The sequence below is a fragment of the Neovison vison genome, chromosome X (assembly GCF_020171115.1).
Source record: "Neovison vison isolate M4711 chromosome X, ASM_NN_V1, whole genome shotgun sequence".
Lineage (NCBI taxonomy): Eukaryota > Metazoa > Chordata > Mammalia > Carnivora > Mustelidae > Neogale > Neogale vison.
In genome coordinates this window covers 86,475,563-86,501,194 of record NC_058105.1, presented here as the reverse complement: position 1 = coordinate 86,501,194, position 25,632 = coordinate 86,475,563, and the positions used below count along the sequence as shown (strand labels likewise).

The following is a 25,632-nucleotide window of genomic DNA, read 5'->3' as shown; positions in this document are numbered from 1 at the left end:
GGGACAACACAAGAATTCCAGATAGAAGTTGCTTCTGCTGCTGCTGGTATTGGGAATTCATTATGTCAAACCTCTGGAGTACTCTCTGGAATAGAGAATTTAATGTCCCAAAGCCATGAAAAGGTTTGTAAACATGATCATTTGATCCCAAGCACATTTTTGCAAGTGGTGTTAGACTAAGGACACTCAATGAAAACAAACAGCCACATTTTAGCATTTAAACATGCTAATACGAAACTACCCTAACATCCTGATCTTAGTTTTGCCATTAGATCTTCCCCTCCCTTCTCCTGAGACATGAGGGAGTAAAAATTTACAATGATTCCACTTTGGATACCTTTGAGTAATGGTGTGGGGGTGTGTGTGTTGCCCCTCACAGTGGATTTTATTTGGGGAGGACAAGGAAAGCAAACATGAGGAGAACTTATGAGAGTGAAATGTTGGCTTCCCAATAGTAAATGGCAGCCCTGGGGCAGGTAACACAGGATCAACCGAAAGGCTGATTACTAACAGACTTGTGAGGCTTATTCAGAAAGTGGTTATCAAGGGAAAGTTATTCTTGGATCCCTTTTATCATCAGATCCTTCTTTGGGGGGGGGAATTGGGAGGGGGCCATTAGGGGGGCTAGGTACAACAAGAAATGTGCAGAGTATTATCAATATAGTACTTAATGGTAGCCAAAAGGGATTTCTCAAAAAGGCAGTAAGGTTATGTGTTGTCCAGTTGCAGATAACTGTAAAATGTGAGGTACATGAAGTAACATCGTGTCCAGAGTAAATGGATAATTATTTACATATGTGGGAGTAGTTACTAAATATGACTTGAAGTGGCCAATTCTATCTGAAAAATATCAGACGCCAGTAACTCAACCATGGGACGTGTTGCCAGTTTGGACAATCTAAATGTCAAGAACAAAGTGCTGAGAGATAAAACGAGGCTTAAATGAGGACAACCTACTTATGTGGGACCAGTTTAAGGTTAAGAACACTGATGTCATGGTACCAGACATTAGTGCATGAGCCCCTGATGGAAAAGCAGGTGTGAGGGAATGACTGAAAATTCAGGGATCCTTAACCAGACAATTTACCTTATCTTCACATGGGTTGAGTCCACCAACCATGCCTGCAAACACCAAGTGCCGGTCTCTGGATGAGACTATGGCATCACCGGAGGCCATGTCTATTCAAATGGGTGCATGTGATATTTCAATGTGGGTTATGACATTTGGGTATATGTGCTTCCCATCTGCAGTAGGGTGAGAGGCATGTGAAAGTGTGGAGTTATCGGTAAGAATCTGACAGTACGGGACTAGTATTTGTCCAGAGGACGAAACGACATCTTCCTCCTACCTGGCACTGCCACTCTGCCCTCTCCCAGAGCTTTCTCTAAATGAGGCACAGACACAAGGGCTTGGAATATTGTTCACTGGGCTAGTTCCCTGTACCCCTCCATTTAGAGCCTTCTGGTTCTACACACAGGCGTGGGCTCAAGAATGAAGCAGAATTCCTTTGATTCATTCTGCATCTTACCACCACTGACCCCCAATGTGCAAGGACGATGACTCAGCCCCAAGGCTCCAGTGGGAAGACAGGAAGAGAGAGTGACGTGGCAGCACCCCGCCTTCACCGGTGGGCACTGGCTCAGCTTGCAGCTTAGTATTGTAAGAGAGAACATGGGCGTGTCCTACATGCATGCATGCCACCTCACAGTGGCCAGTGGTACTGTGCTCAGTGCTCCAGAACCTGGCCCGTCATAGGAGTCTTCCCCCTTGGGATCAGGGCCTTTCCCTGGACTAAGGAGTGCAAAGAGAAGCCCGACTCCATTCCCTGTGAGCTAGAACCACAGATAGAAACCAATTTGGTCAAAGAACAAGGAAGTCTTGTGTAAAAACTGGTTTCTCCAAAACAAACAAACAAACAAACAAAACCAAAAAACTGGGTTTGCTGTTACAGCCTCAAACTGTTAAAATCTGGGCCTGATGAGAAAAACAAAGGTGAATTCATGAAAGTGAACTTTCACTAAAAAATGAAGGAGCAATAAAATCTAGCATGTAATGGCTGACGATTTTGAAACTTTTAATCAAGGTGGAAATCAGTCACATGCTTTGGTTGACAACCTACAACTCTATAAAGTACTACAGTGGGGGTCTATACAAATTAAAAAAAACAAAGGATATTTATTTTACAAATTTATTACAACATGTTAATTATTTTTTAAAAAATCAATCACTACAAGAAAATATGAACATGGATACAATAAATTATATCAAATTGCAATGTTCAGAATTACTGGTTCAAAATCATTGCATACAAACGTCTATGTTTTCACTTGTGAGATAAACTGACAGGCTAGCAGGTGGATAGCAAGAAAGGTAGATAAATTTACAGAAATGATTTTAGCAGAAGAAGAGAAAAAAAAATGAAAAAGAAAAAAATTAAATTAACTGCAAGACTAAAAAATCACAGGCAGAAAGCCATGAGTTCCGTGGTTTGTTTTCTCCTCCTCTGGAATTCTGCTGCTCTCTCCTTGGTATTGAAACTGCACTCCTTGGTAGGTGAACTTGGTCTTGCCTGGATTTCTTGTTGATCTTCTGGGGGAGGGGCCTGTTGTAGTGATTCTCAAGTGTCTTTGCCCCAGGCGGAATTACACCGCCCTTAACAGGGGCCGGGCTGAGTGATCTGCTCCGCTTTGCTTTCAGGAGCTTTTGTTCCCTGAGCGCTTTCCAGAGAGTTCCAGAGGACGGGAATACAAATGGTGGCCTCCTGGTCTCGCCCGGAGGAGCCGAGAGCCCGGGGCCCCGCTCCCCAGTGCGCCCTCAGCGAACAGCTCCTAGTAACTCGCGTCTGCCTAACCTCCGGCCGCGCTCCGAGCTCACCGAGCTTGCGACCAGTTCAAGGCAACTCTGAGCTGCGAGCTTACTGTCGATGGAAAAAAGACAGCCTCTTCAATAAATGGTGTTGGGAAAATTGGACAGCTACGTGCAGAAAAATGAAATTGGACCATTTCCTTACACCACACACAAAAATAGATTCAAGATGGATTAAGGACCTCAATGTGAGAAAGGAATCCATCAAAATCCTTGAGGAGAACACAGGCAGCAACCTCTTCGACCTCAGCCGCAGCAACATCTTCCTAGGAACATCGCCAAAGGCAAGGGAAGCAAAGGCAAAAATGAACTTTTGGGATTTCATCAAAATCAAAAGCTTTTGCACAGCAAAGGAAACAGTTAACAAAACCAAAAGACAACTGACAGAATGGGAGAAAATATTTGCAAACGACATATCAGATAAAGGACTAGTGTCCTAAATCTGTCCTAAATCTATAAAAAACTTAACAAACTCAACACCCAAAGAACAAATAATCCAATCAAGAAATGGGCAGAGGACATGAACAGACGTTTCTGCCAAGAAGACATCCAGATGGCCAACAGACACATGAAAAAGTGCTCCATATCACTCGGCATCAGGGAAATAAAAATCAAAACCACAATGAGATACCACCTCACACCAGTCAGAATGGCTAAAATCAACAAGTCAGGAAATGACAGATGCTGGCGAGGATGCGGAGAAAGGGGAACCCTCCTACACTGTTGGTGGGAATGCAAGCTGGTGCAACCACTCTGGAAAACAGCATGGAGGTTTCTCAAAATGTTGAAAATAGAACTGCCCTATGACCCAGCAATTGCACTACTGGGAATTTACCCTAAAGATACAAACGTAGTGATCCAAAGGGGCACGTGCACCCGAATGTTTATAGCAGCAATCTCCACAATAGCCAAACTATGGAAAGAACCTAGATGTCCATCAACAGATGAATGGATAAAGAAGATGTGGTATATATACACAATGGAATACTACGCAGCCATCAAAAGAAACGAAATCTTGCCATTTGCGACAACATGGATGGAACTAGAGCGTATCATGCTTAGCGAAATAAGTCAAGCGGAGAAAGAAAAATATCATATGATCTCCCTGATATGAGGAAGTGGTGATGCAACATGGGGGCTTAAGTGGGTAGGAGAAGAATCCATGAAACAAGATGGGATAGGGAGGGAGATAAACCATAAGTGACTCTTAATCTCACGAAACAAACTGTGGGTTTCTGGGGGGAGAGGGGTTGGGAGAAGGGGGGTAGGGTTATGGACATTGGGGAGGGTATATGCTTTTGGGTAAAGTGGAAGGGGAGATGAACCATGAGAGACTATGGACTCTGAAAAACAATCTGAGGGGTTTGAAGTGGCGGGGGGGGGGGTGGGAGGTTGGGATACCAGGTGGTGGGTATTATAGAGGGCACAGCTTGCATGGAGCACTGGGTGTGGTGAAAAAATAATGAATATTGTTTTTCTGAAAATAAATAAATTGGAAAAAAATTTACAGAAATGATTTTTACAAGAATCAGATTCTAACACACATGCCATTCAAATAAAAAGTACCAGATTTTATTTTATTAGACTATGACAAAATAAAGGGCAGGAATCAAGAAAGAGGTAAATCTTTGTTTAGTGATCTCTTTACCTGAAGAGATGTTTGTTTATGGAAGATTACTCGAAGGTTAAGGAAAAAGAATTCTGGAAACCAATAAAATGTGGATCTATTGAGAAAAATAAATGTGAATTCACTCACAGAAAATTACCCCTGAAACTAACAATACGCTGCATGTTAATTAACTAGAATTTAAATAAAAACTCAAAAAAAGGGAAAAAAGCAACAAAATCTAGCATATAGATGCTGAGGATTTTAAAGTGTTCAAAGGTGGGTATAAATTGAACACACGGTTTAATTAACTAATGCTATTCTGATCAAAATTCCAGCAGTATTCTTCAAAGAGCTGGAGCAAATAATCCTAAAATTTGTATGGAATCAGAAGAGACCCCAAATCGCTAAGGAAATGTTGAAAACCAAAAATAAAACTGGGGGCATCACGTTACCTGATTTCAAGCTTTATTACAAAGCTGTGATCACCAAAACAGCATGGTACTGGCATAAAAACAGACACACAGACCAGTGGAACAGAGTAGAGAGCCCAGATAAGGACCCTCAACTCTATGGTCAAATAATCTTCGACAAAACAGGAAAAAATATACAGTGGAAAAAAGACAGTCTCTTCAATAAATGGTGCTGGGAAAACTGGGCAGCTATATGTAGAAGAATGAAACTCGACCATTCTCTTACACCGTACACAAAGATCAACTCAAAATGGATGAAAGACCTCAATGTGAGACAGGAATCCATCAGACTCCTAGAGGAACACATAGGCAGTAATCTCTTCGATATCAGCCACAGCAACTTCTTTCAAGATATGTCTCCAAAGGCAAAGGAAACAAAAGCGAACATGAACTTTTCGGACTTCATCAAAATCAAAAGCTTCTGCACAGCAAAGGAAACATTCAACAAAACAAAGAGGCAACCCACGGAATGGGAGAAGATATTTGCAAATGACAGTACAGACAAAAGGTTGATATCCAGGATCTATAATGAACTCCTTCATCATCACTAGCCATCAGGGAGATTCAAATTAAAACTACATTGAGATATCACATTACACCAGTTAGAATGGCCAAAATTAGCAAGACAGGAAGCAACATGTGTTGGAGAGGATGTGGAGAAAGGGGAACCCTCTTCCACTGTTGGTGGGAATGCAAGTTGGTGCAGCCTCTTTGGAGAACAGTGTGGAGATTCCTCAAGAAATTAAAAATAGAACTTCCCGATGACCCTGCCATTGCACTCCTGGGTATTTACCCCAAAGATACAGATGTCGTGAAAAGAAGGGCCATCTGTACCCCAATGCTTATAGCACCAATGGCCACGGTCGCCAAACTGTGGAAAGAACCAAGATGCCCTTCATCGGATGAATGGATAAGGAAGATGTGGTCCATATACACTATGGAGTATTATGCCTCCATCAGAAAGGACAAATACCCAACTTTTGTAGCAACATGGACGGGACTGGAAGAGATTATGCTGAGTGAAATAAGTCAAGCAGAGAGAGTCAGTTATCATATGATTTCACTTATTTGTGGAGCATAATAAAAAGCATGGAGGACATGGGAAGTTAGAGAGAAGGGGGTTGTGGTAAATTGGAAGGGGAGGTGAATCATGAGAGACTATGGACTCTGAAAAACAATCTGAGGGCTTTGAAGTGGCGGGCGGTGGGAGGTCGGGGTACCAGGTGGTGGGTATTTATTATAGAGGGCATGGATTGCATGGAGCACTGGGTGTGGTGAAAAAATAATGATACTGTTATGCTGAAAATAAATAAATTTTAAAAAATATATATAAAAAAACAACATGTAGCTACATTTACAAAATGTAAGAGGGTTAGGTATTATAAATTTAAAGACATAGGCCTGTGATTTCATAAATTTATTACAATACGCTGATTGTTAATAAAAGAAATCAAGGACAATGTGGAAAAATAAGTGCAAAACAATAAATTATACCAATTTTAACATCCAGAATTATCTAGTTCCAACACTGGCTCAAAATAACTTCAGATACTTTGTTATTCACCTATGAAACAAAAGGATAGGTTGATAGGTGGAAAGCAAGAAAGAGGGACAACTTGAGAGAAATGAATATCACAAAAAGTGGCTTATACCACACATGCCATTCAAGATCAAAATATACTCAATTTTGTTTTTCAGTATGCTAAAATAAAGGGAAAGGGAAAAAGAAAGAGATGAATCTCGGTTTGGGGATATTTGTGTCTGGAAGATTCCTCCAAAGTTAAGAAAATAGATCCTCAGTAACATTATGTATTTGGGAACTTTATTATTTTCATGGTTCATTTAAATTTTGTTGGGCTCAGGAAAATCCCTGCCTTGGAAGATAACATACGAAGAGGATAGTTCCCTTGCACTTTCCACCACAACAAACCACACCCCCATCCATTCTCCCATTTTTTTCAAATACACTTATTTATTAAAGTATAAATTACAAAAATTATACAAATCATGATTGTGTTGCTCCATGTAATTTCACAAAGTGAACACACCATACCTATACAATCCCCACTCAGACTGAAATGTAGAATATCACGTACCTCCCTACAAGACCCTCTTGGGCCCCTTGCCAGTTACTGCCCATCCCTCGTCTGCAAAGTAACCATAGTCCTCACCTCTGGCATCATGGTCTGGTTTTGTCTGATTTTAAATTTATGTAAATGGACTCATATTGTATAGAGTCTTTTTTGTTTAGCTTCTTTTCACTCAACATCATTTTCCTGTGTTTTATCCATGCTCTTGGGTCTGGTAGTTATTCAATCATTTAATTGTTACGTTGTAGTCTGTCATATGAATGTGTATAATTTATTCATCAATTTTACTTGTTGTAAATAGTTGGGTAGTTTTTTGGTCTGGAAAAGTACATATTTTGCTATATGAACAATATTGTACAGACTTTAGCATTAACTGTACTTATATATGTGAATTTGTGTGGTTACCTAGGAGCTGAACAGCTAGGACATAGGACATTGCCTACAGTCAGCTTTATTAAGTAGTACCAGAGAAATCTCCAAAATGATCATACTATTTAAAAAAAATGCATGGTAAAATGTACATATCATAATAGTTATCATCTTAACCATCCATAAGTGTAGAATTCATGGTATTAAGTACATTCACAATGTACCCATCACCATCACCACTAACTGTACCTAAAAAGTTTGTCATCATCTCCAACACAAACTCTGTACCTATTAAAAAATAACTCCCCATTTCTTCCTCCTGCTGATCAACACAAATATAATATTTGTTTTACTGTGTCTGCCTTATTTTAGTTAGCATAACGTTTTCAAGGTCCATCCATGTTGAGGCATATGTCAAAATTTCATTTTTAAAATATCTGATTAAAATCCCATTGCATGCACATACCACAAATCATTTACCGATTCATCAGTTGATGGACACGTGGTTGTTTACACCTGTTGGCCACTGTCAATAATGCTGCTATGAACGTGGGTATACAAATTTCTGTTTGAGTCCTTGCTCTCAAATTTTCTGGATATATACCTACAAGTGGAATTGCTAGGTCATATGGTAGCTCTGTGTTTAACTTTCTGAGAAGCTGCCAGCTCCTCAGCCATGAAAAGCTGTGATCAACAATCAGAATCCAGAGCCTCAATATTTAGAGAACAAGGTCCTAATTGCCCACGCTGGCTCCAGCAAGCCACACCAGCTGCCTGCCTGTATTTTCTTCTGAAAGTTTTATTATTTTACATTTCTTACTTAGATGTGGAATACATCTCAAATGGATTGTTTCACATTTTGTAAGAATGGAGGAATATTCTTTTATTTCCCCCTGTAGAGATACACAACTGATACCACACAAGTTATTGAAAAGACCATCTTTTCCCCACCTCACTGCAATGGCATTTACATCATCAGTGACCATATATGTGCATGTGTGTTTCTGGACTCTTTAGTCTATTCCATATGTCTGTTTATCCTTGCACCAATAATACAATGTCTTCATTATAACTTTCTATTAACTCTTCTTATAGAGCCCTTCAGCTATGCTTTTCTTCATCAAAATTAATTGGCTCTTTATCTCCATTTCCATTTCCATATACATGTTAAAATGAACTTGTCAATTTCCAAAAATCCTGCTGTGTTTTTTAAATGTAATTTAATTTAATTTAATTTTAATTCCAGGATAGTTAATATATAATGTTATATTAGTTTCAGGTGTACAAATAGTGATTCAACAATTCCATCCATGACCCAGTGCTCATCACAGCAAGTGCACTCCTTAATCCCCATCACCTATTTCACCCTTCCCACCCCCCCACCTCCCATATGATAACCATTGGTTTGTTCTCTGTAGTTAAGAATCTGTTTCTTGGCTCTTCTCTCTCTCTCTCTCTCTCTCTCTCTCTCTCTCTCTCGCGCGCGCGCGTGCGCACTATTGGTGTTTCTTTAATTCCACTTATGAGTGAAATCGTATGGTATTTGTCTTTCTCTGAATGACTTATTTCACTTAGCATTATACTCTCCAGCTCCATCCATGGCATTGCAAATGGCAACATTACTTTCTTTTTTGTGGCTGAATAATATTCCATTGTGTGTATATACCACATCTTCTTTATCCATTCATCTATCAATGGATACTTGTGCTGCTTCCATAACTTGGCTATGGTAAATAATGCTGCTATAAACATAGGGGTGCATGTATCCCTTTGAATTAGTGTTCCTGTATTATTTGAGTTAATACCCAGTAGTGTGATTGCTGGATCATAGGGTAGTTCTATTTTCTAACTTTCTGAGGAACCTCCATACTGTTTTCCACAGTGGCTGCACAAGTTTGCATTCCCACCAACAGTGCAAGAGAGTTCCCTTTTCTCCAATCCTCATCAATACCTGCTGTTTTTTGTGTTGTTGGTTTCAGTGATTCTGACAGGTGTGTGGGGTGATATCTCATTGTAGTTTTGATTTTCTCGATGATCAGTGATGTTGAGCATCTTTTCATGTGTCTGTTGGCCATCTGGGTATCTTCTTTGGAGAAGTCTGTTCATATCTTCTGCACATTTCTTAACTGCATTGTTTGTTTGGGGAGCTGAATTTGGTAAATTCTTTATAGATTTTGGATATTAGCTCTTTATCAGATATATCATTTGGATCTATCTCCTCCCATTCAGTATGTTGCCTTTTGTTTTTTTTTTAAGGACTTATTTATTTATTTATCTGAGAGAGAGTGAGAGTGGAGCGAGGTGCAGAAGGAGAGGGAGAGAGCGAATCTTCAGCTGACTCCCCACTGAGTGTGGAGCCTGACGTGGTGCTCAATCTCAAGATCCTGAGATCACGACCTGAGCCAAAATCAAGAGTCAGATGCTTAACTGACTGAGCCACCCAGGCACCCCAGGTTGCCTTTTAGCTTTGTTGATTGTTTCCTTCAACGTGCAAAAGCTTTTTATTTTGATGGAGTCCCAATAGCTTATTTTAGCTTTTGTTTTCTTTGCTTCAGTAGACAGAAGCTGCTATGGCTGATGTCAAGAGATTACTGCCTATGTTCTCCTCTAGGATTTTGATAGTTTCCTGTCTCACATTTAGGTCTTTCAAACATTTTAGAGTTATTTTTGCATATGGAGTAATAAAGGGGTCTCTTTCATTCCCCTGCATGTTCTGTCCAGTTTCCTCAACACCATTTGTGGAAGAGACTGCCTTTGTTTTCACTGGATGAACTTTCCTGCTTCATCGAATATTACTTGACCATATAGTTGTGGATCCATTTCTGGGTGTTCTATTCCATTCCACTGATCTAGGTGTCTACTTTTGTGCCAGGACCATACTGTCTTGATGACTACAGCTTCTTTTTTTCCCTCATTAAACTTATGTTTTAGTGGGTCTCGAAATTCTGTGACAGATTTTTGGTCAAGTTGTTTCCATTACAAAGTACTGATTTTAGTAATAGCTTAGAATTGCCACACACATGAAAAAAAAAAAAGAACAAATGGTCCACAAGACATTTTCCTTTCCTTCTGAAGGTTTTACAATGCATTGTTATCATTTACCAGTCTTTTACTATTAAATGGTCAACTGACACAAACCATTCTGAGACCATTCTTCCACAGCTGATTAAGACCAGAGTGACAGGTATTGGGAATAATATAATATACATTTAGGCTTCTGAGCTTTCTGGGCAGACTTGGTGACCATGACAGCTCCAGCTGTCTTCTTGTCCACTGCTTTGATGACACCCATAGCAACACGGCCCAGAGGGGGATAGTCAGAGAGGCTCTCAACTCACACAGGCTTGCCAGGAACCATCTCAACAATGGCAGCATCACCAGATCTCAAGAACTTGGGACCGTCCTCCAGCTTCTTTCCAGAATGATGATCTATCTTCTCCTTCAGCTCATCAAACTTGCAGTGTGAGCTGTGTGACAATGCAGCACAGGTGCATATCCAGCACTGATTTGGCCTGGATGGTTCAAGATAATCACCTGAGTTGTGAAGCCAGCTGCTTCCATTGGTGGATCATTTTTCCTGTCACCAGCCACATTGCCACGATGAACACCTTTGGCAGACACCATCTTGACATTGAAGCTCACGTTGTTCCCAGCAAGAGCCTCACTCGAAGCTTCATGGTGCATCTCAACAGACTTTGCTTCAGTTGTAACATTGACTGGAGCAAAGGTGACCACCATGCCAGGTTTAAGAACACCAGTCTCCACTCAGCCCACAGGGACAGCACCGTACCACCAATTCTGTAGACGTCCTGGAGAGGTAGACACAGGCCTGTCAGGTGGACAAGTTGGTGGCAGAATGCAATCCAGAGCTTCAAGCAGTGTGGTTCCACTGGCATTCCCATCTTTTCGGGTGACTTTCCATCCCTTGATCCAAGGCATGTTAACAGTTGGCTCTGGCATGTTGTCACCATTCCAACCAGAAATTGGCACTAACGCTACGTGTTGGGGTTGTAGCCCATTTTCTTAATGTAGGTACTGCCTACCTTAATGATTTCCTCGTATCTCTTCTGGTTGTCAGGTGGCTCAGTGGAATCCATTTTGTCAACACCAACAGTTAGTTGTTTTACACCCAGTGTGTAAGGCAGAATGGCATGCTCATGGCTCTGCTCATTCTTGGAGATACTTCCTTCAGATTCACCAATGACAGCAGCACTAATCAGGACAGCACAGTAAGTCTGAGATGTACCTGTAACCATGTTTTTGATAAAGTCTCTGTGTCCTGGGGCATCAGTGATGGTCACATAATACTTCCTGGTCTCAAATTTCCACAGGGAGATATCCATGGTGATACCACATTCACATTCAGCTTTTGGTTTTTCCAAGACCCAGGGATACCTGAAGGAGCTCTTTCCCATCTCAGAAGCCTTCTTCTCAAAAATTTCCATGGTTCTTTTGTTGATTCCACCACATTTGTAGGGCAGATGACCAATAGTGGGTTCAATTGCTTGATTTATCTTTCTGCTGCTTCATTATGGGTGTATAGAAATACAAGACCCATAGATCAATGGAACAGAATAGAGAGCCCAGAAATAGACCCTCAACTCTATGGTCAACTAATCTTTGACAAAGCAGGAAAGAATGTCCAATGGAAAAAATACAGTCTCTTCAACAAATGGTGTTGGACACATTGGACAGCCACATGCAGAGAAAAGAAACTGGACCACTTCCTTACACCACAGATGAAAATAGACTCAAAATGGATGAAGAACCTCAATGTGAGAAAGGAAATCATCCAAATCCTTGAGGAGAACACAGGCAACAACCTCTTCGACCTCAGCTGCAAAAACTTCCTAGGAACATCGCCAGAGGCAAGGGAAGCAAGGGCAAAAATGAACTATTGGGACTTCATTAAGATCAAAAGCTTTTGCAGCAAAGGGAACAATTAACAAAACCAAAAGTCAGCTGACAAAATGGGAGAAGATACTCACAAATGACATATCTGATAAAGGGCTAGTATCCAAAATCTATAAAGAACTTAGCAAACTCAACACACAAATAACAAATAATTCAATCAAGAAATGGGCAGATCAATTGCAACGACATAGATGGAACTAGAGGATATCCGGCTTAGTGAAATAAGCTAATCAGAGAAAGACAACTATCATATGATCTCCCTGATATGAGGAAGTGGAGATGCAACATGGGGGGTTACAGCGTAGGAGAAGAGTGAATGAAACAAGATGGGATTGGGAGGGAGACAAACCATATGTGACTCTTAATCTCACAAAACAAAATGAGGGTTGCTGGGGGGAGGGGATTCAGGAGAGGGGGTTGGGAGTTATGGACTTTGTGGTGGGTATGTGCTATGGTGAGTGCTGTGAAGTGTGAAAACCTGGTGATTCACAGACCTGTACCCCTGGGAATAAAAATACATTATATGTTCATAAAAAAATAATAAATAATAAATTAATAAATAAATAAATAATAAGAAATGGGCAGAGGATGTGAAAAGACATTCCTGCAAAGAGGACATCCAGATGGCCAACAGACACATGAAAAAGTGTTCCACATCACTTGGCATCAGGGAAATACAAATCAAAACCACAGTGAGATACCACCTCACACCAGTCAGAATGGCTAAAATTCACAAGTCAGGAAGTGACAGATGCTGGCGAGGATGTGGAGAAAGGGGAACCCTCCTACACTGTTGGTGGGAATGCAAGCTGGTGCAACCACACTGGAAAACGGCACAGAGGTTCCTCAAAATTTGAAAATAGAGCTACTCTATGACCCAGCAATTGCACTACTGGGTATTTACCCTAAAGATACAAACGTAGTGATCTGAAGGGGCATGTGCACCTGTATGTTTATAGCAACAATGTCCGCAATAGTCAAACTATGGAAAGAACCTAGATGTCCATCAACAGATGAATGGATAAAGACGTGGTATATATATACAATGGAATACTATGCAGCCATCAAAAGAAATGAAATCTTGCCATGTGTGATGACGTGGATGGAACTGGAGGGTATTATGCTTAGCGAGATGAGTCAATCGGAAAAAAAACAACTGTCATATGATCTCCATGATATGAGGAAGTGGAGATGCAATGTGGGGGGTTTGGGGAGTAGGAAAAGAATAAATGAAACAAGATGGGATTGGGAGGGAGACAAACCATAAGAGACTCTTAATCTCACAAAACACCCTTAGGGTTGTTGAGACGAGGGGTGTGGGGAGAGGGTAGTGGGGTTATGGACACCCAGGAAGGTATGTGCTATGGTGAGTGCTGTTAAGTGTGTAAACCTGGCGATTCACAGACCTGTACCCCTGGGGCAAATAATACATTATATGTTAATTAAAAATTTTTTTCAAATTTAAAAAAAAAGGGTAGAGCTAGCACACACACACACACACACACACACACACGAAGTGCAACAGATTTCTGTACATTGATTTTATATCCCTGACTTTGTGAATTCATATATCAATCAGTTCTAGTAATTTTCTGGTGGATTCTTTTGGGTTTTCTACATCAGGTATCATGCTGTCTGCAAATAGTGAAAGTTTGAATTCCTCCTTGCTCATTTGGATGCCTTGTATTTCTTTCTTTCTTTCTCTCTTTTTTAATTTCTTTTCAGCGTAACAGTATTCATTGTTTTTACACCACACCCAGTGCTCCATGCAATCAGTGCCCTCTCTAATACCCACCACCTGGTTCCCCCAACCTCCCCCACCTGCCCCTTCAAAACCCTCAGATGGTTTTTCAGAGTCCATAGTCTCTCATGGTTCACCTCCCCTTCCAATTTCCTTTAACTCCCTTCTTCTCTCCATCTCCCCTTGTCCTCCATGCTATTTGTTATGCTCCACAAAATTTTTATTTTGTTATATTAGTCACCAAAAAGTACATCATTAGTTTTTGATGCAGTGTTCCAGGACTTGTATTTCTTTTTGTGGTCTGATTGCTAGGACTTCCAGTACTGTGTTAAATAACAATGGTGAGGATATACACACTTGTCTTGTTCCTGATGTTAGGGGGAAAGCTCTCAGTTTTTCCCTAAAAAACCTGCTGTGTTTTAATATTTTTATTACATTATCTCTATGGAGCAATTTTGGCAGTATTTACATCTTACATCATTGACATTTCCAATCCAGGAGCATGGCATTTATTAAATTTCCTTTAGTTTCTCTAATAATGTTTTGTGTCTTGCATTTCTTTCCTTGAAATGATTCCTAGATTTTTTTTAATGTTATTATAAGTTGATATTGCCGTTACTGTGTCCCTTCCTTTTCTTTGTTCATTTTTATTTGTAGAAAAATAATTGTTATATATCACTCTTGCATCATGCAACTTTGTTAAATTAACCTATTAATTCTAATAATTTGTAAATCTTTTTGGATTTTCTATGTTTTTGGTAACACCATATGTTAATAATAACATTTCTATTCCATCTTTTCCAATCTATATCATTTTTCTTATCTACCTGTACCATTGTGAACTTTAGGTAGAATGTTTTAAATAGTTCACCACTCTTGATATTGCTACATGTTTTATGGAGAGTATTTATCAGGACTCTATTCACTAATTTTCTAAGAATTTTTCAATAAATAATTAATTTTGTAGAATTATTTTGTTCTATATCCTTTGAGACTGTCATAATACTTAATTCCATTTTATTAATGGGTGGAATACACTGATAAATTTTTCCAATATTAAATCACTCTTACCTTGTTTAATTATGTGTTAATCACATATACTATCCTGTATATATATATTGCTGGATTCTATTTGTTGATATTTTGTAATTCTGCCTTTTGTAAGTTCTGTGTCCCATCTTGGGTCAAGATATTTCCCAGAGAGTTAAAGTAGTTTGAAAGGGTACTTCTCTATCAAAGACTTTATTTATAACTGGTGCCAATTCTTTCTCTCTCTCTCTCTCTCTCTCTCTCTTTTTTTTTTTTTTTTTGAGTATAGCTGACACACATTGCTGCATTAGTTTTTACCTAATATAAATATACTGTAGAACATGGTGCTCAGCAACACTAATCATCAGGAAATGCAAATCAAAACCACAACAAGATACCACCTCACACCTGTCAGAATGGCTAAAACCAAAACAGCAAGAAATAACAAATGCTGGCAAAGTTGTGGAGAAAACAGAATGCTCATGAACTATTGGTGGGAGTGTAAATTGTTGTAGACACTGTGGATAAGAATCTCAAGTTTCTTCAAAAATTTTAAAACAGAAATATCATATGATCCAATAGTTCTGCCACTGGATATTATAAAAAAAACCACTAATTTGAAATATATATGCACCCCTATGTTTATCGCAACATTATTTATCATAGTCAACATGTGGAAGCAACCTGTGTCCATCAATAGACAAATTGGATTAAGAAGACGTGAAACAGAGGGAGGATTCAAGATGGCGGAGAAGTAGCAGGCTGAGACTACTTCAGCTAGCAGGAGATCAGCTAGATAGCTTATCTAAAGAGTGCAAACACCTGCAAATCCATCAACAGATCGAAGAGAAGAAGAACAGCAATTCTAGAAACCGAAAAACAACCACTTTCTGAAAGGTAGGACTGGCGGAGAAGTGAATCTAAAGCGGCGGGAAGATAGACCCCAGGGGGAGGGGCCGGCTCCGGGCAAGCGGCAGAGCAATGGAGCACAAAATCAGGACTTTTAAAAGTCTGTTCCACTGAGGGACATTGCTCCAGAGGCTAAACCGGGGCGAAGCCCATGCGGGTTCAGCGTGGCCTCAGGTCCCGCAAGGTCACAGAAGGATCGGGGGTGTCTGAGTGTCACAGAGCTTGCGGGTATTGGAGCGAGAAAGCCAGCTGCAGAGACAGAGCCGACAGTAAGCTCGCAGCTTGGTGTTGCCTTGAACCGGTCTCAGGCTCGGTGAGCTCGGAGCACAGCGGGAGGTCAGGCAGATGGGAGTTACTGGGTGCTGTTCTCTGAGGGTGCACTGAGGAGTGGAGCCCCGGGCTCTCGGCTCCCCCAGGCCGGAGACCAGGAGGCCACCATTTGTATTCCCGTCCTCCGGAACTCTACGGAAAGCACTCAGGGAACAAAAACTCCTGAAAGCAAACCCCAGCGGATTACTCAGCCCGGCCCCTGGTAAGGGCAGTGAATTCCGCCTGGGGCAAAGACACTTGAGAATCACTACACCAGGCCCCTCCCCCAGATGATCAACAAGAAATCCAGCCAAGACCAAGTTCACCTACCAAGGAGTGCGATTTCAATACCAAGGAGAGCAGCAGAATTCCAGAGGAGGAGAAAGCAAAGCACGGAACTCATGGCTTTCTCCCTCTAATTTTTTAGTCGTGCAGTAAAAGTAATTTTATTTTTTTTCATTTTTTCTCTACATTTGCTAAATTTTAAATTTCTTTTTAATTTTTTTTTAATTTTTACAAAATTTTTTTTAACTTTTACCCTTTTCATTTTTTTCCAATTTATTTATTTTCAGAAAAACAGTATTCATTATTTTTTCACCACACCCAGTGCTCCATGCAAGCCGTGCCCTCTATAATACCCACCACCTGGTACCCCAACCTCCCACCCCCCCGCCACTTCATTTTCAACGTTTTTTTTCCAATTTATTTATTTTCAGAAAAACAGTATTCCTTATTTTTTCACCATACCCAGTGCTCCATGCAAGCCGTGCCCTCTATAATACCCACCACCTGGTACCCCAACCTCCCACTCCCCTGCCACTTCAAACCCCTCAGACTGTTTTTCAGAGTCCATAGTCTCTCATGGTTCACCTCCCCTTCCAATTTACCCAAATTTCCTACTCCTCTCTAACGCCCCTTGTCCTCCATGCTATTTGTTATGCTCCACAAATAAGTGAAACCATATGATAACTGACTCTCTCTGCTTGATTTATTTCACTCAGCATAATCTCTTCCAGTCCCGTCCATGTTGCTACAAAAGTTGGGTATTCATCCTTTCTGATGGGGGCATAATATTCCATAGTGTATATGGACCACATCTTCCTTATCCATTCATCCGTTGAAGGGCATCTTGGTTCTTTCCATAGTTTGGCGACTGTGGCCATTGCTGCTATAAACATTGGGGTACAGATGGCCCTTCTTTTCACGACATCTGTATCTTTGGGGTAAATACCCAGGAGTGCAATGGCAGGGTCATGGGGAAGCTCTATTTTTAATTTCTTGAGGAATCTCCACACTGTTCTCCAAAGAGGCTGCATCAACTTGCATTCCTACCAACAGTGTAAAAGGGTTCCCCTTTCTCCACATCCTCTCCAACATATGTTTTTTCCTGTTTTGTTAATTTTGGCCAATCTAACTGGTGTAACGTGATATCTCAATGTGGTTTTAATTTGAATCTCCCTGCGGGCTAATGATGATGAGCATTTTTTCATGTGTCTGATAGCCATTTGTATATCTTGATTGGAGAAGTGTCTGTTCATATCTTCTGCCCATTTTTTGATGTGTTTGTCTGTTTCGTGTGGGTTGAGTTTGAGGAGTTCATTATAGATCCTGGATATCAACCTTTTGACTGTACTGTCATTTGCAAATATCTTCTCCCATTCCGTGGGTTGCCTCTTTGTTTTTTTGACTGTTTCCTTTGCTGTGAAGAAGCTTTTGATTTTGATGAAGTCCCAAAAGTTTATTTTCGCTTTTGTTTCCTTTGCCTTTGGAGACGTATCTTGAAAGAAGTTGCTGTGGCTGATATCGAAGAGATTACTGCCTATGTTCTCCTCTAGGATTCTGATGGATTCCTGTCTCACGTAGAGGTCTTTTATCCATTTTGAGTTGATCTTTGTGTATGGTGTAAGAGAATGGTCGAGTTTCATTCTTCTACATATAGCTGTCCAGTTTTCCCAGCACCATTTATTGAAGAGACTGTCTTTTTTCCACTGTATATTTTTTCCCGTTTTGTCAAAGATTAATTGACCATAGAGTTGAAGTAGAAACAATCATCAGAAGTTATTACGAACAGTTATATGCCAATAAGCTTAGCAACCTAGATGAAATGGATGCATTCCTGGAAAAATATAAACTACCAAAATTGAACCAGGAAGAAATCGACAACCTGAATAGACCAATATCTAATAAGGAGATTGAATCAGTGATCAAAAAACAAGAGCCCAGGACCTGACGGATTCCCTGGGGAATTCTACCAAACCTTCCAAGAAGAAATAAAACCTATTCTCCTGAAGCTGTTTCAAAAAATTGAAGCAGAAGGAAAACTTCCAGACTCTTTCTATGAAGCCAGCATTACCCTGATCCCCAAACCAGGCAAGGACCCTACCAAAAAGGAGAATTTCAGACCAGTATCACTGATGAATATGGATGCTAAAATTCTCAACAAGATCCTAGCCAACAGGATCCAACAGCACATTAAAAGGATTATCCACCATGATCAAGTGGGATTCATCCCTAGGCTACAAGGATGGTTCAACATTCGCAAATCAATCAATGTGATACAACAAATTAATATGAGAAGAGAGAAGAACCACATGGTCCTCTCAATTGATGCAGAAAAAGCATTTGACAAAATCCAACATCCGTTCCGGATTAAAATGCTTCAAAGTATAGGGATAGAGGGAACATTCCTGAACCTCATCAGATCTATCTATGAAAGACCCACAGCAAATATCATCCTCAATGGGAAAAAGCTTGCAGCCTTCCCATTGAGATCAGGAACAAGACAAGGATGCCCACTTTCACCCCTCTTGTTCAACATAGTATTAGAAGTCCTAGCAACAGCAATCAGACAACAGAGAGAAATAAAAGGTATCCAAATTCTTAATGAAGAAGTCAAACTCGCTCTCTTCACAGATGACATGATTCTTTATATGGAAAACCCAAAAGACTCCACCCCCAAACTACTGGAACTCATACAGCAATTCAGCAACGTGGCAGGATACAAAGTCAATGTGCAGAAATCAGTGGCTTTCTTATACACTAACAATGAAAATACAGAAAGGGAAATTAGAGAATTGATTCCATTTACTATAGCACCAAGAACCATCAGATACCGTGGAATAAACCTAACTAAAGAGGTAAAGGATCTGTACTTGAGGAACTATAGAACACTCATGAAAGAAATTGAAGAAGACACAAAAAGATGGAAGAACATTCCATGCTCTTGGATCGGAAGAATAAACATTGTTAAAATGTCTCTACTGCCTAGAGCAATCTATACTTTTAATGCCATTCCGATCAAAATTCCACCGGCATTCTTCAAAGAGCTGGAGCAAATAATCCTAAAATTTGTATGGAATCAGAAGAGACCCCGAATCGCTAAGGAAATGTTGAAAAACAAAAATAAAGCTGGCGGCATCACCTTACCTGATTTCAAGCTTTATTACAAAGCTGTGATCACCAAGACAGCATGGTACTGACATAAAAACAGACACATAGACCAGTGGAACAGAGTAGAGAGCCCTGATATGGACCCTCAACTCTATGGTCAATTTTTAACGAGTTTATCTAATATATATATTTTTTCTTTTTCATACTTTTCTTTCTTCGCTTTCTTTTTTTAATTCCTTTTTTTTCCTTTCTTTTTTTGAACCTCTTTTTATCCCCTTTCTATCCCCTCACGATTTGGGATCACTTCTGATTTGGTTAAAGCATAATTTCCTGGGGTTGGTGCCACCCTTTTAGTATTTTACTTGCTCCTTCATATACTCTTATCTGGACAAAATGACAAGGCGGAAAAATTCACCACAAAAAAAAAAAAAAAAAGAACAAGAGGCAGTACCGAAGGCTAGGGACCTGATCAATACAGACATTGGTAATATGTCAGATCTAGAATTCAGAATGACAATTCTCATGGTTCTAGCCGGGCTTGAAAAAGGCATGGAAGATATTAAGGAAACCCTCTCAGGAGATATAAAAGCCCTTTCTGGAGAAAAAAAGAACTAAAATCTAACCAAGTTGAAATAAAAAAAGCTATTAATGAGGTGCAATAAAAAATGGCGGCTCTCACTGCTAGGATAAATGAGGCAGAAGAAAGAATTAGCAATATAGAAGACCAAATGACAGAGAACAAAGAAGCTGATCAAAAGAGGGACAAACAGCTACTGGACCACGAGGGGAGAATTCGAGAGATAAGTGACACCATAAGACGAAACAACATTAGAATAATTGGGATTCTAGAAGAACAAGAAAGAGAGAGGGGAGCAGAAGGTATACTGGAGAGAATTGTTGGGGAGAATTTCCCCAATATGGCAAAGGGAATGAGCATCAAAATTCAGGAGATTCAGAGAATGCCCCTCAAAATCAATAATAGGGCCAAACCCCATCACCTAATAGTAAAATTTACAAGTCTTAGTGACAAAGAGAAAATCCTGAAAGCAGCCCGGGAAAAGAAGTCTGTAACATAGAATGGTAAAAATATTAGATTGGCAGCTGACTTATCCACAGAGACCTGGCAGGCCAGAAAGATCTGGCATGATATTTTCAGAGCACTAAACGAGAAAAACATGCAGCCAAGAATACTATATCCAGCGAGGCTATCATTGAAAATAAATGGAGAGGTTAAAAGCTTCCAGGACAAACAAAAACTGAAAGAATTTGCAAACACCAAACCAGCTCTACAGGAAATATGGAAAGGGGTCCTCTAAGCAAAGACAGAGCCTACAAGTGGTAGATCAGTAAGGAACAGAAGCAATATACAGTAACAGTCACCTTACAGGCAATACAATGGCACTAAATTCATATCTCTCAATAGTTACCCTGAATGTTAATGGGCTAAATCAAAAGACACAGAGTATCAGAATGGATAAAAAAAACAAAACCCATCTATATGTTGCCTCCAAGAAACTCATTTTAAGCCCGAAGACACCTCCAGATTTAAAGTGAGGGGGTGGAAAAGAATTTACCATGCTAATGGACATCAGAAGAAAGCAAGAGTGTCAATCCTTATATCAGATCAGTTAGATTTTAAGCCAAAGACTATAATAAGAGATGAGGAAGGGCACTATATCATACTCAAAGGGTCTGTCCAACAAGAAGATCTAACAATTTTAAATATCTATGCCCCCAACGTGGGAGCAGCCAACTATATAAACCAATTAATAACAAAATCAAAGAAACACATCAACAATAACACAATAATAGTAGGAGACTTTAACACTCCCCTCATTGAAATGGACAGATCATCCAATCAAAAGATCAGCAAGGAAATAAGGGCCTTAAATGACACACTGGACCAGATGGACATCACAGTTATATTCAGAACATTTCATCCCAAAGCAACAGAATATACATTCTTCTTTAGTGGACATGGAACATTCTCCAGAATAGATCACATCCTCAGTCCTAAATCAAGACTCAACCGGTATCAAAAGATTGGGATCATTCCCTGCATATTTTCAGACCACAATGCTCTGAAGCTGGAACCCAACCACAAGAGGAAGTTTGGAAAGAACCCAAATACATGGAGACTAAACAGCATCCTTCTAAAGAATGAATGGGTCAACCGGGAAATTAAAGAAGAATTGAAAAAAATCATGGAAACAAATGATAATGAAAACACAACGGTTCTAAATCTGTGGGACATGACAAAGGCAGTCCTGAGAGGAAAATATATAGCGGTACAAGCCTTTCTCAAGAAACAAGAAAGGTCTCAGGTACACAACCTAACCCTCCACCTAAAGGAGCTGGAGAAAGAACAAGAAAGAAACCCTAAGCCCAGCAGGAGAAGAGAAATCATAAAGATCAGAGCAGAAATCAATGAAATAGAAACCAAAAAAACAATAGAACAAATCAACGAAACTAGGAGCTGGTTCTTCGAAAGAATTAATAAAATTGATAATCCCCTGGCCAGACTTATCAAAAAGAAAAGAGAAAGGACCCAAATAAATAAAATCATGAATGAAAGAGGAGAGATCACAACTAACACCAAAGAAATACAAACTATTATAAGAACATACTATGAGCAACTCTACACCAAAAAATTTGACAATTTGGAAGAAATGGATGCATTCCTAGAAACATATAAACTACCACAACTGAACCAGGAAGAAATAGAAAGCCTGAACAGACCCATAACCAGTAAGGAGATTGAAACAGTCATTAAAAATCTCCAAACAAACAAAAGCCCAGGGCCAGACGGCTTCCGGGGGAATTCTACCAAACATTTAAAGAAGAACTAATTCCTATTCTTGATACTGTTCCAAAAAATAGAAATGGAAGGAAAACTTCCAAACTCATTTTATGAGGCCAACATCACCTTGATCCCAAAACCAGACAAGAATCCCATCAAAAAAGAGAGCTATAGACCAATATCCTTGATGAACACAGATGTGAAAATTCTCACCAAAATACTAGCCAATAGGATTCAACAGTACATTAAAAGGATTATTCACCACGACCAAGTGGGATTTATTCCAGGGCTGCAAGGTTGGTTCAACATCCGCAAATCAGTCAATGTGATAGAACACATCAATAAAAGAAAGAACAAGAACCATATGATACTCTCAATAGATGCTGAAAAAGCATTTGACAAAGTACAGCATCCCTTCCTGATCAAAACCCTTCAAAGTGTAGGGATAGAGGGCACATACCTCAATATCTTCAAAGCCATCTATGAAAAAACCCACCGCAAATATCATTCTCAATGGAGAAAAACTGAAAGCTTTTCCACTAAGGTCAGGAACACGGCAGGGATGTCCATTATCACCACTGCTATTTGACATAGTACTAGAAGTCCTAGCTTCAGCAATCAGACAACAAAAGGAAATTAAAGGCATCCAAATTGGCAAAGAAGAAGTCAAACTATCACTCTTCACAGATGATATGATACTATATGTGGAAACCCCAAAAGACTCCACTCTAAAAGTGCTAGAACTTGTACAGGAATTCAGTAAAGTGTCAGGATATAAAATCAATGCACAGAAATCAATTGCATTTCTCTACACTGACAACAAGACAGAAGAAAGAGAAATTAAGGAGTCAATCCCATTTACAATTGCACCCCAAAACATAAGATACCTAGGAATAAACCTAACCAAAGAGGCTAAGAATCTATACTCAGAAAACTATAAAGTACTCATGAAAGAAATTGAGGAAGACACAAAGAAATGGAAAAATGCTCCATGCTCCTGGATTATAAGAATAAATATTGTGAAAATATCTATGCTACCTAAAGCAATCTACACATTAAATGCAATTCCTATCAAAGTACCATCCATCTTTTTCAAAGAAATGGAACAAATAATCCTAAAATTTATATGGAACCAGAAAAGACCTCGAATAGCCAAAGGAATATTGAAAAAGAAAGCCAAAGTTGGTGGCATCACAATTCTGGACTTCAAGCTCTATTACAAAGCTGTCATCATCAAGACAGCATGGTATTGGCACAAAAACAGACACATAGATCAATGGAAGAGAATAGAGAGCCCAGAAATAGACTCTCAACTCTATGGTCAACTAATCTTTGACAAAGCAGGAAAGAATGTCCAATGGAAATAAGACAGCCTCTTCAATAAAAGGTGTTAGGAAAATTGGACAGCCACGTGCAGAAAAATGAAATTGGACCATTTCCTTACACCACACACAAAAATAGACTCAAAATGGATGAAGGACCTCAATGTGAGAAAGGAATCCATCAAAATCCTTGAGGAGAACACAGGCAGCAACCTCTTCGACCTCAGCCGCAGCAACATCTTCCTAGGAACATCGCCAAAGGCAAGGGAAGCAAGGGAAAAAATGAACTATTGGGATTTCATCAAGATCAAAAGCTTTTGCACAGCAAAGGAAACAGTTAACAAAATCAAAAGATAACTGACTTTTGTAGCAACTTGGACGGGACTGGAAGAGATTATGCTGAGTGAAATAAGTCAAGCAGAGAGAGTCAATTATCATATGGTTTCACTTATTTATGGACTATAACAAATAGCATGGAGGACAAGGGGCTTTATAGAGGAGTAGGGAATTTGGGTAAATTGGAAGGGGAGGTGAACCATGAGAGTCTATGGACTCTGAAAAACAGTCTGAGGGGTTTGAAGTGGCGGGGGGTTGGGAGTTTGGGGTACCAGGTAGTGGGTATTATAGAGGGCATGGCTTGCATGGAGCACTGGGTGTGGTGAAAAAATAATGAATAATGTTTTTCTGAAAATAAATAAATTGAAAAAAAATAAAAAAAAATATCTTATACATAAAAAATAAGACAACTGACAGAATGGGAGAAGATATTTGCAAACAACATATCAGATAAAGGACTAGTGTCCAAAATCTATAAAGAACTTAGCAAACTCAACACCCAAAGAACAAATAATCCAATCAAGAAATGGGCAGAGGACATGAACAGACATTTCTGCAAAGAAGACATCCAGATGGCCAACAGACACATGAAAAAGTGCTCCATATCACTCGGCATCAGGGAAATACAAATCAAAACCACAATGAGATATCACCTCACACCAGTCAGAATGGCTAAAATCAACAAGTCAGGAAATGACAGATGCTGGCGAGGATGCGGAGAAAGGGGAACCCTCCTACACTGTTGGTGGGAATGCAAGCTGGTGGAACCACTCGGAAAACAGCATGGAGGTTCCTCTAAATGTTGAAAATAGAACTGCCCTATGACCCAGCAATTGCACTACTGGGTATTTACCCTAAAGATACAAACGTAGTGATCCAAAGGGGCACGTGCACCCGAATGTTTATAGCAGCAATGTCCACAATAGCCAAACCATGGAAAGAACCTAGATGTCCATCAACAGATGAATGGATCAAGAAGATGTGGTATATATACACAATGGAATACTATGCAGCCATCAAAAGAAATGAAATCTTGCCATTTGCAACAACATGGATGGAACTAGAGCATATCATGCTTAGCGAAATAAGTCAAGCAGAGAAAGACAACTATCATATGATCTCCCTGATATGAGGAAGTGGTGATGCAACATAGGGGCTTAAGTGGGTAGGAGAAGAATAAATGAAACAAGATGGGATTGGGAGGGAGACAAATCATAAGGGACTCTTAATCTCAAAAAACAAACTGAGGGTTGCTGGGGGGAGGGGGGTTGGGAGAAGGGGGGTGGGGTTATGGACATTGGGTAGGGTATGTGCTTTGGTGAGTGCTGTGAAGTGTGTAAACCTGGCGATTCACAGACCTGTACCCCTGGGGATAAAAATATATGTTTATAAAAAATAAAAAAAATTATTAAAAAAAAGAAGACGTGAAACACACACACACACACACACACACACACACACACAGAGAATGGAGTAGT

The 25,632-nt window shown here is 39.8% G+C and overlaps 1 pseudogene; it reads right to left on the bottom strand.

Moving 5' to 3' along the window:
• Positions 1-10,570: 10,570 nt before the first annotated feature.
• LOC122896637 overlaps positions 10,571-25,632 on the bottom strand; it is a 28,602-nt pseudogene continuing 13,540 nt past the window's right edge.